The sequence below is a fragment of the Schistocerca americana genome, chromosome 10 (genome assembly GCF_021461395.2).
Source record: "Schistocerca americana isolate TAMUIC-IGC-003095 chromosome 10, iqSchAmer2.1, whole genome shotgun sequence".
Lineage (NCBI taxonomy): Eukaryota > Metazoa > Arthropoda > Insecta > Orthoptera > Acrididae > Schistocerca > Schistocerca americana.
The window spans coordinates 129,199,527-129,217,369 of NC_060128.1; positions in this window are offsets into that span (position 1 = coordinate 129,199,527).

Genomic DNA, 17,843 nt, shown 5'->3' on the forward strand with positions numbered 1-17,843 from the left:
GAGGCAGCGCTTGGGTCGTGTGCGGCTTAGGCCTCATGGCTCTCATTTACTATTACATAGTTTTCCTATTTGTATTCCCGGTCTCGCAGCGCGGGGGAGCGGTTTTAGTGGAGTTTATGTAAATAATTCTACTCAATATGTGGTTTCTTCCCCCCCCCCCCCCTCCCCCTCACGATTTTATATTACATTTTCCATGTTTCATTACTTCGGTAACTTTTGGCGTACGGGCGTGATGTCCGTTTTCTCGGATTTTCTTTCTAGGCTCCTTTTATGCTTTTCACATTTGGTACGACGACAACATTCGTGTGAGGATGACCTCGGATGATGAAGTGATATTGTTTGTAAGTAACGTCGTGTTCTGTCTTTTAACTTACTTTAATTTACAAATTTTAGCCTCATACTTCCTTACCTGATACTTCAGACTTAAGGATCCCCTGCCATTCTGGTGTAACAGAATATGTTCATCATTACAGTTTACGCCAGATGGTGGAACTTTAAGTGTTCCGAAACCGGTCGTCGACACAATAAAAGATTATGGATTAAGCAATTATTGTGCGGTCCTTTATTTCACAAAATGTGTGGTAAATAATCCACTCCAGTTCAAAGTGAACGATGATGTCAGTAATTATAATACCAGAAGGAAGAATGACATTGAGATTGTCTTTAGCGCAAAGAGAGGTGCACAGTGCTGCTACTAAAAGTTTTGGTCACTTACGCGGCGATATTAAATGCCTGCCAGAGAGCAAAGTAAAATTTAAAAACAAACTGAAAAGGTTTCTACTTGATAACTCCTTCTATCGTATAATAATTCCTATTATTGTAATGTGTGGAAGGGCCGGCCGCTGTGGCCGAGCGGTTCTAAGTGCTTCAGTCTGGAACCGCGCGACCGCTACGGTCGCAGGTTCGAATCGTGCCTCGGGAAGGGATGTGTGTGATGTCTTTAGGTTAGTTAGGTTTAAGTAGTTATAAGTTATAGGGGACTGATGACCTCAGAAGCTAAGTCCCATAGTGCTCAGAACCATTTGATCCATTTTTGTGTGGAAGGTGGCGAGTGAGGGTTACCGAAACACATCTGTAAGCTTTTCAATCATAATAATAAACTTTTAAATAGACCATATAGTCATATTTACAAATGACTCTATCGGTATCATCATGATTTACCGTGCAAAATGCTACATGCAACATGAAACTAACGAACTAATAGGATTCGTTGCTAATAATGTCGTCAAAGCATTGAATCTTTGTGTCAGTTTCTGCACTTTATCCTATTCTGGTAGGTTGGTATTGATAACACAGTGTCTCGTCACTCGTGACCATTTTCTTTTGAAAGGAATTGTCCGCATTTGTATTTCAATCAAGTCGCGTCAGGTGTCGATGCGTCGTTGTTTCCTTTCGGGAATCTAAGGTGTCCGGAAAAACTTCGAGCACCCTTTAGTCAGAGAGGTCGCTGCAATTCAGTTTGTGACCAACGAGGTTGACACTCTACGGCCGCACGCGCAGTACTTAACACTGCCTGTTCACAACTGAATCGTAGAATGCAGTCCGCTTTTTCTTTTTTTTTTTTTTAGTTGTAATTGTCACCGTAGGTACTTAGCTGATGTAGCTAATGGGCCCGGAATGAAATCTATTTCGTAAATTTTTGGACAGTAGATGTACAGGGCTATTACAAATGATTGAAGCGATTTCATAAATTCACTGTAGCTCCATTCATTGACATACGGTCACGACACACTACAGATACGTAGAAGAAGTCATAAAGTTTTGTTCGGCTGAAGCCGCACTTCAGGTTTCTGCCGCTAGAGCGCTCGAGAGCCGCAGTGAGGCAAAATGGCGACAGGAGCCGAGAAAGCGTATGTCGTGCTTGAAATGCACTCACATCAGTCAGTCATAACAGTGCAACGACACTTCAGGACGAAGTTCAACAAAGATCCACCAATTGCTAACTCCATTCGGCGATGGTATGCGCAGTTTAAAGCTTCTGGATGCCTCTGTAAGGGGAAATGAACGGGTCAGCCTGCAGTGAGCGAAGAAACGGTTGAACGCGTGCGGGCAAGTTTCACGCGTAGCCCGGGGAAGTCGACGAATAAAGCAAGCAGGGAGCTATTTTCATCTTTCAGCAGGATGGTGCTCCACCGCACTTCCATCATGATGTTCGGCATTTCTTAAACAGGAGATTAGAAAACCGATGGATCGGTCGTGGTGGAGATCATGATCAGCAATTCATGTCATGGCCTCCACGCTCTCCCGACTTAACCCTATGTGATTTCTTTCTGTGGGGCTATGTGAAAGATTCAGTGTTTAAACCTCCTCTACCAAGAAACGTGCCAGGACTGCGAGCTCGCATCAACGATGCTTTCGAACTCATTGATGGGGACATGCTGCGCCGAGTGTGGGAGGAACTTGATTATCGGCTTGATGTCTGCCGAATCACTAAAGGGGCACATATCGAACATTTGTGAATGCCTAAAAAAACTTTTTGAGTTTTTGTATGTGTGTGCAAAGCATTGTGAAAATATCTCAAATAATAAAGTTATTGTAGAGCTGTGAAATCGCTTCAATCATTTGTAATAACCGTGTATGTATTGGACTGATGCATAAGTTCGTACCGTTTTTCCACGGGTTTGATAAACACAACAAATGTACATCACAGATACGTTAGTCACCAATAATATATTCTCCTTCACTCTATTATGATAGTCTGCTAACACTGCTGTAACGTGTAGATTCCGTGATTGTAGCAATCACGTGGTTATTAGACGAAGAAATCGTCGAGCCATGTTCGGGGGGCGTTTTCATCCGGAAAGGAAGTTCCTTCAAGGTTGTTCGATGGAGAGCACAAAAAGTCGACGGTCAGAGTGCGCAAGACCAGGTTAATAACGCGGGTGCGGGCTGACCTCCAACCACACTCGTGTATGGTATGTTTTGCCAGTGTATCAGAATGCGGGCGGGCGTTATCGTGGAATAGCACCACTTCACGCAGTCTTCCTGGTCGCTGTTCTTGGACTGCGTCTGCAAGACGTTTTAGCTTCTGACAGTAAATACCAGCAGTGACGGTTACACTTCGGAGAAGCAATTCCTAGTACACCACAGTGTCGCGTTCGACCAGCGCATAACGCTTTCTTTTGTGGATGCACGCAAGTCTTCGTACGAGGAGTTGCTGCTTTGTTTGGGTCAACCGTTACTACTTCCTTTTCCTCATGCTGCCATAAAGACACCATTTCTCGTCATCAGTAACGATACACGATAGGAATGGTCGGTTTTGTTTACTAGCCAATTGATGACTAGCAAGCAGAATTGCACATATGGCCACCCTCCGGTTTCTGTGGTTTTGTTTTACAGCATGTGGTACCCATACGCCCGATTTTTTTAGCCTTCCTCATTGCATTAAAATGTCGCACTATAGTGAAGAGGGGCAGCAGCCTTTTCAGTAGTTGCAGGGGCAACAGTCTGGATGATTGACTGATCTGGCCTTGGAGCACTAACCAAAACAGCCTTGCTATGCTGGTACTGCGAACGGCTGAAAGCAAGCGGAGACTACAGCCGTAATTTTTCCCGAGGGAATGCTGCTTTACTGTATGGTTAAATGATGATGGCGTCCTCTAGGGGAAAATATTCCGGAGGTAAAGTAGTCCCCCATTCGGATCTCAGGAGGACGTTGTTATCAGGAGAAAGAAAACTGGCGTTCTACGGATCGGAGCATGGAATGTCAGATCCTTTAATTGGGCAGGTAGGTTAGAAAATTTAAAGAGGGAAATAGATAGGTTATGGAAGTGAAACGTGGCCGATAAATAGTTTGGACAAGAAGAGAATAGAAGCTTTCGAAATGTGGTGCTACAGAAGAATGCTGAAGATTAGATGGGTAGATCGCCTAACTAAAGAGGAGGTATAGAATAGAATTCGAGGGAAAAGAAATTTGTGGCACAACTTGACTAGAAGAAGGGATCGGTTGGTAGGGCATATTCTGAGGCATCAAGGGATCACCAATTTAGTATTGGAGGGCAGCGTGGAGGGTAAAAATCGCAGAGGAAGACCAAGAGATGAATACACTAAGCAGATTCAGAAGGATGCAGGCTGCGGTAAATACTGGGAGACGAAGCAGCTTGCACAGGATAGAGTAGCATGGAGAGCTGCATCAAACCCCCGGGTTCCCGGGTTCGATTCCCGGCGGGGTCAGGGATTTTCTCTGCCTCGTGATGGCTGGGTGTTGTGTGCTGTCCTTAGGTTAGTTAGGTTTAATTAGTTCTAAGTTCTAGGCGACTGATGACCTCAGCAGTTGAGTCGCATAGTGCTCAGAGCCATTTTTGCATCAAACCAGTCTCAGGACTGAAGACCACAACAACCACAACAACAACATGGTGGAATAATCACAGTTCATCACATTTGCCAGTTCTCGAGTGCACGGACGTGAATCGATGTGGATTAATCCGTGTAAACGATCTCCAACAAAGTCCTAAGATCTTTACGAACGTGGAGAGCTTTATGTCAAAACAATGCTCCTCTCACCGAAAAAAAAAAATTCTAGCCATGCTCTGTCTATTGTCTTGTAACAAGGAAGCAAGGAAGAAAATGTTGTTATGGGTGACAGGTACCCTCTTTCTGCAACACAAATACACACGTGGATTTACGTTTTTTTTTATTTACGTGAACAGGGATCTACTTATCTCCCACAGAGTCCATGTGTTATGCCACAAGCTCTTCCGAAATAGTCCTGTCGCAGACAATATTAGTTTCTTACTATAATCTGATGCTGTGTACTGTCGTAGCCTAAGCCTGCCCTGAGAATGAATGACAGACGCCAGACTAGAATGAATCAGTGAGCCAATAGCAGTGAGTTAGTCCGTCAGTGACTGAGCTAGTGAGGCCCTCCAGTCAGGGGCGGTGGCATAAATACTTGCTGTCCAGAGGGCGTTGTCGGCGCCTTGCTTGCGAGTCTATCTGTGGCCCCTCTCCTGATAGACGCGCTTGATTGAGCGCCTGTTACCGACCTTCTGGTTACATCTTCGCCGACCAGTGTGCAGTCGACAGCTTAAGCCAGCACACTCCGTCCAGTGGCATTGTTGCCATACATGACGCAAATGTTTCTGGCTGCCCTCTGCTGTTGACATCCCCCTACTGAACTGAAATGGAAAAACAAGTCAAAAATGTTCCAATTTCTCCACTTGACTGTCCGCTTTATAGCATCCACAGCTCCACAGCTCCACAGACGAAATGACAGAATATAGACTCAAATAGCAACAGTGAGCTACAAACAAAAAATGCAATTGACAAATAAATCCATAGCAGCCGCTATACCAGCATGTAGATAAAAAACGCTACAAACTTATGCACCTGTCTAATAATTTCTTCTTCTTCTCCCTGTATTTCTAAAAACTTTGTGACTCCAAGAAAGATTAAGACAACTAAGCTTTTTGCCAGATCAAAACTGTGTGCCGGACTGAGACTCGAACTCGGGACCCTTGCCTTTCGCGGGCAAGTGCTGTACCGTCTGAGCTACCCAAGCACGACTCACAGCTTTAGTTCTGGCAGTATCTCGTCTCCTACCTTCCAAACTTTACAGAAGCTCTCCTGCGAACCTTGCAGAACTAGCACTCCTGATAGAAATGATATTGCGGAGAAATGCCTTAACCACAGCCTGGGGGATGTTTCCAGAACGAGATTTTCACTCTTCAGCAGAGTGTGCGCTGATATGAAACTTCTTGGCAGATTAAAACTGTGTGCCGGACCGAGACTCGAACTCGGGACCTTTGCCTTTCGCGGACAAAGGTTGAAGACAACGGATATGCAGATACTGGTTTTCGGCAAGATTCTCAGAAAAGTATGGTTACCTACAGACACATACACACACCCCCACATACGCACACGTAAGCTGACAAAAAAAGGGAGATGTAAAGTCAGCGGAAAAGCAGAGAAACAAAGCAAAGCAGGCGTTGCATAGCAAAGTGGCGGAGAGCGCCTCCCCGCTGTTTATTACTTATGCAGCGGGAGGATGGATACCGCCACGTGTGGGGGACACGGACAGCGCCGTGGTGTGGCGTGGCGGCAGAGTTACGGCGCCTCGCCTCGCCTCCTGGTAAGGAATGTGCGCCGCCGTCCTTTCCCAGGAACCGGGCGCTGGCTGACCACGTGGCCGCCAGAGGTGGCAGAATTCTGGACCCGCGAGTAGAAGCCACTCACTTCCATCCGCAGTACGATCGGCCATCTCGCTGCGCGTCTGCTTTCATCCAACATCTACGTGACTACTCTGCGATTCACACTAAAGTACTTGGCAGAGGTTCCATACATCCAATTTCTGACATAAGGGAATGCTCGCTTTCTCGGCGAATTTCACTGATGAAATCTTCTCTACTTAACACTGGAGTAGTGGCGTTGTGTTGTCATGACGTTTCGACGAGCGTTCTAGGCGTCATCTTCAGGTGGAGTGACTTCACCTGAAGATTACGAGTAGGGAACTCGCCGGGACGTTGCGACAACGCGAGGTACACTGTGTTCAAATGGTAGAAATGGCTCTGAGCACTAAGGGACTCAACATCTGAGGTCATCAGTCCCCTAGAACGTAGAACTACTTAAACCTAACAAACCGAAGGACATCACACACATCCATGCCCGACGCAGGATTCGAACCTGCGACAGTAGCGGTTGCGCGGTTCCGGACTGAAGCGTCTAGAACGGCTCGGCCACAACGGCCGGCTTCCCACCGTGACAAAATACCGAAAAATTGGTATAAAATTTAAAAAAAAGGAGTTCGGGATTAAGAAGTTTCGTTTGATTTGTTGACTAGATTAGTGTTGAGACTGTTGAATCCCGGCCTTACAAGAGGCCAGCTGTTTCTCTCGAAGGCTGGATTTCGTTCGGACGAAATACACCGAAGAGCCAAAGAAACTAGTACACCAGCCCAATAACGTGTAGGGCCCCCGCGAGCACACAAAAGTGCCGCAACACGACGTAAAATGGGCTCGACTAATGTCTGAAGCAGTGCTGGAGTGAACTGACACCATCAATCCTGCAGGGCTCTCCATAAATCCGTAAGAGTACGAAGGGTTGGACATCTCTTGTGAACAGCATATTGCAAGGCATCCCAGCTATGCTCAATAATGTGCAGGTATGGGGAGTTTTGTGGTAAGCGGAAGTGCTTAAACTCAGAAGAGTGTTCCTGGAGCCACTCTGTTCTGCTGGAATTGCCCAAATCCGCCGGAATGCACAATCGACATGATTGGATGCAGGTGATAAGACAGGATAAGTACGTGTCACCTGTCAGAGTCGTATCTAGAGGTATCAGGAGTCCCATATCACTCCAACTGCGCACGCTACACACCATTACAGAGCTCCAACAGCTTGAACAGCCCCATACTGACATGCAGGATCCATGGATTCATGAGGTTGTCTCCATACCCGTACGTGTCCATCCGCTCGATACAATTTGGAAAGACACTCGTCCGAGCAGGCTACATGTTTCCAGTCATCAACAGTCCGACGTTGGTGTTGACAGGCCTAGGCGAGGAGTAACGCTTTGTGTCGTGCAATCGTCGCACATGTCCGAAAGAACATACACCATCTTCATATAGGTAAGGCCTATGATCTTCTTCAGTACGGATGCACTAACATTGCTCAAACTCTTACCGCAATCGGTAGATTGGATGCCGCAAGTAATCGGTATAGTGAGTAGGAGCACTACATAATTAATGTAGTGTGTGGACAGTAAGTTGGAAAGGTGGGTCTCACGGGGAGCGTGTCAGAGGTAAGTCCCTGAAGTCGCACTATTCTCTGTGTCCTCGATAGAGCGTCTGCAGTGTAAGACGTTCGAGTCCCGGCCGGGGCCCACATTTTCAACTGTCCCTCTTCAAGCGTTTCTAGGCGCTCCATTCTGGAACCACGCGACCGCAGTGGTCGCCGGTTCGAATCCTGTCTCGGGCATGGATGTTTGTGATGTCCTTAGATTAGTTACGTTTAACTAGTTCTAAGTTCTAGGGGACTGATGACCTCAGATGTTACGTCCCATAGTGCTCAGAGCCGTTCGAACCATTTTCCCTCTTCGTAATTATCAACGCGTGTGAGCAGCTAATGGACTGGATTTCTTTCTTTCTTTCATTGAATTGTTAGCACTCTGACACTTGTTGATGGTCCTGCATTGAAGTCGGCAGTAATTTGGGCTACACTTCTGTCACATTGAACGATTGTCTTCAATAGCTGTTGGCACCGTTTTTCAGCATTTTTTTCCGGCCGCAGCGATGCCGGAGATGGGATGTTTTACCAGATTCCTGATATTCACGGTACACTCGTGAAATGGTCGTGCGCGAAAATCCGCACTTCATCGTATCGTTTCGTACTACCTCCACCTAAAATGAGGAAAGCAAAGAGTTTGCACTAGAAGAGATGTTTTACTATCGAAGATGAATCAGTGCTCATAGTTCTTAAGGTATGTGTTTTAGAACCTATGTATACTGGACGTTGTTTCCTTGTTTCCCTGCGTACTGCCACATCTAGAAGCTCGTCTGTGGAGTTCTGGTTCACCTGTAGTTAAGAACAACAGAGAGCCTGTAACATTTCCTTTGGCGAACCACAGATATCACTACTGATTAAGTAGATTATTTACCGTCGGTCTCTGAGAGTAAATCAGTAATCCAGTCGCACAACTGAACCGCAACTTGGTTAGAAACCGCTTGTGACGAACGGTGTCAAAAGCCTCCTGGATATCTAGAAATATGGAACCAGCATGAGATCAACATAAACAATAAGTATGTCGAGCAGTAAGACGCGTAATTTTAGTCGCACGCTACACGTCGTCTAGACTGCGTGGATTCTGTTTTAGGCTGCAGCGGAGGCTTCGCACATCGCCACGGAACATCCGAGGCACGCAGGAGAAGGGACGTTTGAGTACACAGTATAGCCTCCCAATACACCAGTCTAAAGTCTGTGATCAGCCTCACAGGGCTAAATACTTCATCTTTGATGCCTGTTATACGCATTATGAACACCATTGGCCCCATCACAGTATCTTGAGGAACACCGGACACTATCTTTGCATTTCAGATGCCACCTCTGAGGGGCGACCCACTGAGTTCTCATTGCTAGGAAGTCTAAAGTCTGCGATCAGCCTCAAAGGCCTAAAGATATCATCCTTGATGCCATTTATACACATTATGAACACCATTGGCCCCATGAGAGTATCTTGAGTAACACCAGACACTACCTTTGCATTTTAGATGCCTCGCCGCGAAGGGCTAACTACTGAGTTCTCAGTGCTGGGGAGTCAACCGATCATGCATTTGTTCGGGTATTCCATAGTCGTGCATTTGGGTTACTGGGAGACGATGCGGAACTCTGTCGAAGCCGTTTTGAAGACACGAAACATGGCGTCACGGCAAGAGGCCTACTGTTAAGAGGCGTTGCCTTATTTTATACTTAAAACGAATTCAGGTACTCATTCACATTCATGTAGATCTTGTTGTGGGGTGTTGCCCAGTCGTTGTTTATAGGGTGCCTAAAGGATGCTGTGTTCCCTCAATGCTATACAACAATTCAAGCAAATAACATCAGTAGTTTTATTGCAATAAAGCAGATTGACAGTACTTAACTTCAATGTACAGCAAGTGTCGCAAGCGATGGGCGACACGCAAACAGTAATGATCTTTACTATGGACAAAGTCCAAACAAGCAGTGGATGTGGATCACTAATAACTGGTATCGTAGCACTTCAGCTAGGCAGTGCTAATACTGTCCACTAACTCTGCTAGGCCGTGCTAATACTGTCCACTAATGTCCGGCCGAGGCTGGCATGGCAGGAGCGGCGCTTATATTCGTGTCGGCTAGATGCGTCTCCTACCGTGGTGACATCCTGGTGAGCGCGCTATTCGCCGACGTCGTTTCAGCGTCTTCTCTTGTCTTCTTCATCATCGTTCCAGCGCTTGTGGTTACGCCAGAACACTTGTCGTTAATGTTATACCTCGCCTTATAATAGCATCTAGTGACGTTTAGCATGAAGGTGACTCTTACATCATTTTCTTTGAGACCCATCTGAGTGAGCATTACTTTTTTATTTTTAGTTTATTTTCATAAATTGTTTTTTGTGTTGTCTGAAGCCGTAGAAGAATCTCGGTCTTCTAGCAATTTTCAAGAATTTTGAGGGGTAAAGTTACATTTACTTACAAATTCCGTAATTAGTTTTGAAATATATTATTTTTATGAAGGAGCGCTCCTGTATTGATTGGTAATGGCTAGCGGCGTCTCATTAACTGCAACGTGAAATTTCTAGCGAATTCATAAAAATATGGATTTCAATTTTGAGAAATGTTTCTTAACTCTATAACTGTCTTCACACAACCGGGGAGGAGAGGAGTCAACTGGGAATTCTGTCGTCGCAGCTGGTGCCTGAAAGACGACTCGTCTGCTCTGACCTATGTACCGCCTCGACTCATAAACTTCTACTTCTTTTTAAATTACTTCTGAGCTCTGCCATCAATACTGATTTCAAAGTCTCGATTATTCGCCCCCAACATGCTTCCATAACTCGATCAAAGGTTTGGCTTATGCAACTATACCGAAGTGACGGAACTCATGGGCTACCGCCTAACACCGTGTCGGATCTCCTTTTGCCCGGTGCAGTGCAGAAACTGGACGGGACATGGCCTCAACAAGTCGCTGGAAGTCCTCTGCAGAAATATTGGGCCATGCTTCTTTCTCTGTAGCCGCCCGTAACTCCGAAAGTGTCGCCAGCGAAGGACTTGCTACGCGAACTGACTTCTCGATTATGACCCGTAAAGGTTCGATGGGATTCACGTCGGACGATCTGTGTTGTCAAAATATTCGCTCGAAATGTCCAGAATGTTCTTCAAACCAGTCGTGAACAACTGTGTGGTCCGGTGGCATGCCGCATTGTCATTCATAAAAAAATCTGTCATTGTTTGCTGACATGGTCATGAATGGCTGTAAGTGATCTCCACGTAGCTGAACATGTGCAGGACCCAGTCCATTCCGTGTAAACACAACCCAGTACATTGGGGAGCTACCGCCAGTTTGTACAGTGCCTTGTTGACAACTTGGGTCCATGGCTTCGTGGGGTCTGCGCCACAATCGAACCGTACCGTCAGCTCTTACCAACAGAAATAAGGCCACATCTGACCAGACCACGATTTTACAGACGTCTAGGGCCCAACCGATGTGATCAGGTTCTCAGAAGAGGCGCTACAGGTGATGTAGTGCTGTTAGCAAAGTCACTCGCTTCGGTCGTCTGCTGCCGTAGCCGATTAACGCAAAATTCCACCACAATGTTCCAAGGGATACGTTCATAATACGTCCCACATTGATTTCTGTGATTGTTTCAAGCAGTGCTACCTGTCTGTCAGCACTGACAACTCTACGCAAAACTCCTCTGCTCCGTGACATTCAGACCGGCCGGAGTGGCCGAGCGGCTCTAGGCGCTACAGTCTGTAACCGCGACCACTACGGTCGCTGGTTCGAATCCTGCTCTGGCGTGGATCTGTGTAATGTCCTTAGGTTAGTTAGCTTTAAGTAGTAAGTTCTAGGAGACTGATGACCTCAGATGTTAAGTCCCATAGTGCTCAAAGCCATTTGAGCCGGGCCATTAAGTAAAGCTGTCCATAATGCCAGAAATTTGGAATTCTCGACATGTTTTCGAAAATGTGGCTCTCGTAATACTGAACACCCTTACCATTTCCCATATGGAATGTCCCATGCACCTAGCTCCAACTACCATTGCGCATTCGAAGTATGTTACTTCGCATTGTACGTCCATAATCAAGCCGGAAAGTTTTTCATTAGAATCGCCTTAGTACGAATGACAGCTCCTCCAATGCACTGACGTTCTATACTTCATACACGTGATAGCACCGTCATCCGCATGACTGTATGCTTTTGTCACTTTAGTGTAATTTCAGACGAATGCATGGGGGCTTAATTAAGTATGATTGAAAATACTTTTTAGTTTTTAGTAGGTGTATGTCCGATTACGCTGTGTCTCGTAATCGGTTGGCCCTGACTAGAATTATTACGCTATCTGACTGCAAAGAACAACAACAAAGAATGAAATGAAAATTTTCGTTAACACAATTAATTAATTAAGTCCCCAGCAACTATAAAACCTACAAAACCCAAGCACAAATGTAATTGTTCTGTGTGTGGGAGTGTGACTCAACGTACACATCTGGCACGGCTCTTCTTCAACAAGACAAGAATTTTTTAATACCAATTATACTGACGTGATAAAAGAAAATTAGAAATACGATAATTGCGTAAGGAAAGCAGAATTACACTCTAATACAAGAACACACGCCAGATGCTTTGTTGACTGAACCTGTAATGACGCATTATTTAGGACACTGAAATAAAAACAAACGGAGTTAATTACCTCATTTATATTGATGAAAATCATTCTAATCCTTACATTATATCTCAACCAGAACTCTCCAATATCACATCTCAGCAAGCACTGCCTAATAGCACATCTCAACAAACACTCTCTGCTACAACATCTCAGCACAGACTACCACGAGACCTCGACAGGCACTGACTACTACGAGTTCTCTCCTAGCACTGACTACTACGAGCTCTCGACAAGCACTGTGGAGGCGGCTTAATAATACTCTTTGGCGCAATCCCTGGCGCAGTGGCTCAGTGTAGCCACCTTTCACGAACTGCCTCTTTAGCCGGTTCGATTCCAGGCTGGGTTGGAGATTTCCTGTGCCCAGGGACTGGGTGTTTGTGTTGTCCTCATCATTTCATCATCATCATTCGTGACCTTGGTTAGATTGGATTGCGAAAAAATTGGACTGTGTAAACATTCGGGCTTTGTACGGGCGCTGATGGCCACGGAGTTTAGCGCCCCACAAACTAAAGATCACTCCAACTGCCTCTTGATCGTGAGACTGATACCCTAGCTATTTACTCCCTTTTACCAGCCTCCATCTGCTTCCCGGTCGAGACATTGTGTATTATTTGTAGTTAAACTTCCAATTGACCCTCGAGGGCATTGTCACAAGATGAGTCAAGAGCTGGACCCTACCTTGCCACTGGGGAGAGAGGTTATTTCTATGAAGTTCAACTTCTGAACAATAATAATTCCGACATTTGCTCGCGATCTCTCTCTCGACCTGCCTCCTCCGTCCCGTCTGGAAACGCGTGCGAGCACTTATCAGCTGTCTGGCGTAATCGCGCGTGAGGCGCAAGTAACGGCGGGCACGGAGAGGAGAGGAATAAACTTGCCCCCGCGACGTCAGATACGCCGCGGAGTTACGACTGGAGCCGGCATCAAGATTCCAGTATCTCAGCGCCGCTCCAGCTTTCTCGGTCCAGCTGCCATGTTTGCTGGCGCGTCACTGGAGCGCGGGCCGCGCTGGAAGTGGTGGGGGCGGGCGAGCCAGCGCTGCAGCCTCCAGGCTCCAGCGCCGCCCCTCCCGGTTCTCCAGGGGTCAGCCACCTGGAAGACCGGTCCCGGAGCCCAGTCTCGTCCTTCATCTCCTCCCCCCCTTGCCTCCCCTCTTCCCTCTCCACTCTGCCCACCAGCCAGCATCCAGCAACCCATTCTCCTCACTGGAAGACCGGCTGCTTTGTCGCGCCTGCAACCAGAGCTATAGCATTGGCCGGTGGCTTCTGCTACCAGTAACCCATATCACTAAATATCGGCCGCACCGCGTGCTGGAAGACGGCGCGCAGGGCGAATCGCCGTCTAATTAATGTCTTAATACGACCCGAGCACAAAAGGTGGGCGATCCAACCTCTGCGGAGAACAGGCGCCACACCTGCTTGTCCTCCTGCGTTCTGGAAACGGGCGCTCCGGTGGGGCGACTGGCCGTCAACTCTCTTCCACTGAATTGAACGTGGATTCATGTTTCATTTACTGTTACGCTGCCTGACAAGAAACGTGATGTAGTCAGAAGCCAATGTATGGTAGTAGCGCGAGCTCGTACACGTACACACAATCAGCGGGTATGTAAGTGCTTAGAGTTGCAATTCTTTGTGACACGTAGAAAAGGCCACGAGAGTGCATTAGTATTGTCCCTGTTCAGTGTTGTTTCCAGGACTGGTACTGTATATGCAGATGTGAGAAGTGTGATGAGACAGCGATATGCATATTTAAAGATGGAGACAGTACCGCGTAGAGAAGACGGAAGAGGGCACTAGATTGGCATGCATATTTAAAGATGGAGACAGTACCGTGTAGAGAAGACGGAAGAGGGCACTAGATTGGCAGGGTTGTCATTTGTACTCAGGTGGTGCATGTTTCCGACGTGATTATGGCTGCCCGACGAGAACTAAAATACTTTGAACGCGGAGTAGCCGCCGCTGTGACCGAGCGGTTCTAGGCGCTTCAGTCCGGATCCGCGCTGCTGCTACGGTCGCAGGTTCGAATCCTGCCTCCGGCATGGGTGTGTGTGATGTCCTTAGGTTAGTTAGGTTTAGGTAGCTCTAAGTCTAGGGGACTGATGACCACAGATGTTGAGTCCTATAGTGCCTAGAGCCATTTGAACCATTTTTGAACGCGGAGTGGTGATTGGAGCCTGACGCATGGGACATTCCATTTCGAAAATCATTAGGGAATTGAATATTCCGAGATCGGCAGTGTGAAGAGTGTCCTGAGAATACCAAATTTTAGGCATCACGCCGGCCGAAGTGGCCGTGCGGTTCTAGGCGCTTTAGTCTGGAACCGCGAGACCGCTACGGTCGCAGGTTCGAATCCTGCCTCGGGCATGGATGTGTGTGATGTCCTTAGGTTAGTTAGGTTTAAGTAGTTCTAAGTTCTAGGGGACTAATGACCTCAGAAGTTGAGTCCCATAGTGCTCAGAGCCATTTAGGCATCACATCTCAACACCGACACTTAACGACCAAGAGCAGTGGCGTTTCCGTACAGTTGTCAGTGGTGACAGACAAGCAACACTGCGTGAAATTACCGCAGAAAGCAATGTGGGATATACGACGACCTTATCCGTTAGGGCAATATGGCGAAATTCAGCGTGAATGGGCTATAGCAACACACGACCGACACGAGTGTCTTTGCTAACAGCACGACAACGCCTGCAACGCCTGTGCTGGCCTCGTGACAGTATCAGTTAGACCATTGGCGACTGGTAAACTGTGACCTGTTCAGATGAGTCATGGTTTCAGTAGGTATGAGCTGATGGTAGGCTCCGAGAGTGGTGCAGGCCCAACGAAACCGTGGACCCAAATTGTCAACAAGGCACTTTGGAAAGTGGTGGTGGCTGCACGATGGTGTGGGTTGTGTTCAGCTGGAACACTGATTGGAAAAGGTTATGTTCGAATACTTGGAGACGGTTTGAGCCATTCACGGGATGCATGTTCCAGAACAAAGATCGAACTTTTATGAATGAGACTGCTCCATGTCGCCAGGACACAGTTGTTCGCGAGTGGTTTGAAGAACATCCTGGGCTATTAGAGCGAATGGTCTGGTCACCCAAATCGCCCAACATGAGTCCCATCTAGCATTTATGGGACATAATCGATAGGTCACTTAGAGTACAAAATCCTGTACTGACAACACGTTCGCAGTTATAGACTGCTGTAGAGGCAGCATCGCACAGTATTTCTGCAGGTGACTTCCAACTTGAGTCCATGCCACTCCGAGTTGCTGCACTACTCCGGGCGAAAAGAGGAGCGAAGCGATATTAGCTGATATTTCGTGACTTTTTTCACGTCAGTGTAGAATGGGCGTGAGCGGTGTTAGGTGTTGAATGATGAATGTGAAGAACATAGAGATGAATCACATTCATTTGCGATAACCTTTTCAGGCCTAACAGTGCTCGAAAAAGGCCTCCTTGAGAGTCTCCATATAGGCCGCTGGTCGAATCGTCCAGTGTCTACATGCGGCTCATTTTTGGACTGCATGGGAACGCAAGGGTTGGAACATTCATGGTCAAGGCTGCACTGAACCACATCTGCTCACGGCAAGGAATGATGGCCGTGATGTGCTCCTAGCATATTGCAACCCTTCACATCTGCGTGTTCTGTCTGAGACCAGCTAGTGGATTCACTATAGCAGTCCGTGTCATCCTGGACCATTTGTTGGACACTAACAGCAGCCAGGCCAGCGAAATAAAAACCCGTCATAGGCTGCCATTGAAACAACACCCACGGCAACGTTTGTAGTGCCAGCATGACTAAAGTATTGCCTGATAATGTATGACATCGTATTGAGTTCATTGATGAATTGCTGTTCTGCGCTACTGCAGATGACCATCGTCCGCTATGATGGTGGTGACTTAGGGTCACATGCTTCCAGATTTTTTTGTGGAGACAAAAAGTTGTTGGTCCTGGTGGCACGATGTGGATAGCTATTTGGCCTGACTTCACTCCACAGCTGATAGTGATTGATGGGACACTCACGGCACAACTGTAGGTCAAGGACGTGCTGTACCCTCATGTGGTACCTATCGTGCTACGGTCTCGTGGTGTCGTTTTTCAGCAGGACAATGCCCGACTTCACATGTCACGTGTTAGTGTGGACGGTCTGTTTGATGTTGAAGTACTTTCGTGATCAACGAGATTCTCAGATCTGTCTGCAAGGAAAGATGTGTGAGACCAGCAGGGCTGTCCAGTCTGTCCCAGTACCAGTATTCAGAATATCAAGTACCAATAAACAATAGCTGTGACGGGTGGTTGAACTGGTTCTCAGTTTCCTCTGCGAATGTCGTTTTTATTTCCAGGTATAAAGTTTTGCTTTACTCCTGGAGCAGCGGCAGTTTGGTTGTGGTTGGGACCTCTCTTAATGTCTTCTCGGTCTGGGATCCCATGATCACTCCTCCCTGGAAAGATCGCCCTTTTTTTTCAGTTCTTAAATTTAGCCTCACCTATTGTCCCTGTCACTGTGTATGTTTTAACTTCATTATTTTGTGATTTCACTCCCCTGACTGTATCCGTCCATTTTTAGCGGACCCTCTTTCTTCTGTGAGTAACTTCGGAAATGCGGGATCGAGGACCTCGCTATTTGATCTCATAAACCCTCTCAATTAATCAGTCTATCAACAACTGGTGTGAGCCAGTTTGCTTTAAGAGAGTATACAACGTCCTTATGACAGGCTTTCCAGCTGAATCAGTGCATGCATCCATGTCATAGGGGGTGCAACGTCTTACTGAGAAGTGGGCTCATACTGTAAAGTTCTTTGAAAATTTAACTTTGTAAGGTGGCAGAATAAATCGTCCGATTCGCACCTTACATGCAAGCTTTATACGTCACAACGGGAAGGTGAATATGACACCTAAGGTAATTTGGTGGTTATGAGAACATTTGCCTGTCAGTATGTAATGCAAAAAGGGATGACAGTCAATGAACAGTAATTAACACACCATTCCTATACAATGCATGTCTTTGATCAGAAGGTGAAACAGGCAATGTGAGTCGTTTTTAGTTTGAAAAGCCAGGCGGACCACTTAAAGGGGTGGCAGGCGGAAAGTCAGCGACCCTGACCAGGTGATTCAGGAGGGAGGACAACGTGTAGTGGCACATCTGCACAAGGGACAGAGAAAAGGCTTTAGAAAGCTGCGTTTCGGAATTCCAACGGGATATGAACAAAAACTAGTAATGCGTTTCAATCATGGGCCCAGCGAGTGCAACACGTGGAAAGGTCAATGTCCTTGGACGCCTAGAACGGGCACAAAACGTCCGTTTGCCGGAAACATACTAGGAATGAGAAAAATACCGAAGTTTTGACACATTTGATAGAGGGGACATTGCGATTGGTTGAGAGAGTTTCCACGAAATATGAGGAACGCTCCTATTGGTTGAAAAAAGCCGTGACGTGAAGAATGAATGAACCCAAGTGGGGGCAGAAGTCCTGAAAGAGAGAAATTTTGGAGGACTCTTCGCTGAACTGGCGTCA